Source organism: Myotis brandtii, unplaced genomic scaffold, assembly GCF_000412655.1.
Source record: "Myotis brandtii unplaced genomic scaffold, ASM41265v1 scaffold4067, whole genome shotgun sequence".
NCBI lineage: Eukaryota > Metazoa > Chordata > Mammalia > Chiroptera > Vespertilionidae > Myotis > Myotis brandtii.
In genome coordinates, this window is record NW_005365624.1 from 12,105 (window position 1) to 13,576 (window position 1,472).

The window sequence follows — 1,472 nt, forward strand, 5'->3', positions numbered from 1 at the left end:
TTCCAGCTCCTAGAGGCCCCTCTCAGATCCTTCCACTGGCCCTCCCATATCCCAAGTCAGCAACAGAGAGCCTGTCTCACATGAACCTCTCTCAGGAAGAGTTCAGTCCCATTAGGGGCTCAGCTTGTCAGGTCAGGCTCACCCAGAATAATCTCTTCCTTCAGGTCAGCTGTGGTCAGCACAAACCCAATCAGGGGTGATTGCCCATCATATTCACGGGCTTCCCCCACATTCAAAGGAAGAAAATTATATGAGGTAGGAGCACAGGGGGCGATATCCTTAGGGGGCATTTTAGAATTCAGCTTGCCATTTTCCACCCTCTGACCCCAATAATTCATGTCCATCCCAAGAGCAAATGCATTAAGTCCTTCCAAAGTCCCCCATGGTCTCATCCCATTACAGCCTCAGCTAAAATCTAATAACTCATCTAAATCTTGTTAGCTTAAAGTCCATTTTCTCACCACTTCAAATCAAATTATAGGACCTAGAGGTGTGATAGTTGGGAACTTGACAATGTCTGGTTTATAGTGGCTGATGGAGTCATGAGGTGGTTTATTAACTGATATCTAGAGAACCAAGTATGCAAATGACACTGGATTCCTGGAGTTACAGATATGGAAGCACATGGGTCGGGTGAGATTTAGGGATTTAACTAGAAGACGTGGGTGCTTTTTTTTCAACCAAAACTAACATCACTGGCAGGACACTGAGAAGGCACACCTAAGCCCGTACTAACCACACCTGTAGGAGCCCCTCTTCACCAACACGGAGATAAAAATGAAGGTACTGCCCTAGCTGGTTTGGCTCAGTGGATAGAGCATTGGCCTGAGGACTGAAAGGTCCCAAGTTTGATTCCAGTCAGGAGCACATGCCCAGATTGCAAGCTCGATCCCCAATAGGGGGCATGCAAGAGGCAGCCAATTAATGATTCTCTCTTATCATTGATGTTTCTATCTCTCCCTCTCCCTTTCTCTCTGAAATCAATAAACAATATATTTTTTTAAAAGAAGGTACTATTATTGGTGTCATCTGCACTCTACTTATTTATATTTTATATACTTTATATATTTTATATACTGGAATACTTTATAAAGTTAATTTCATCTCCAATGAATTTACATTCTACATGTTGAGTTGCTGCCCATCTCTTGTTGAGTTGCTGCCCATCTCTTACACTCTTCCTCCCTCTGCACTCCCCTCTCCTCATCTAGCTGCCTCCTCCCAGCCTTTCAGCTCCCAAATCTAAACCCCAGTCCTTTGATGGCCATTCAGGTTTATTGCCTTGTGGCCACATCTAGGACAACAGTCCTCTCAGGGTAGTGTGGTGGGCTTGTGAAGGGGAAGCTATTCTCTATCCTGTCATCTCTCTTTATCTGTCATACGAAAGTGTTTGGAAACATTTTCCTCCACCTCCCTTAAAGTTAGGAAAGCTCAAAATCAAGCCCCAGCTAGAAGCAGAAAGTCCACCTTGG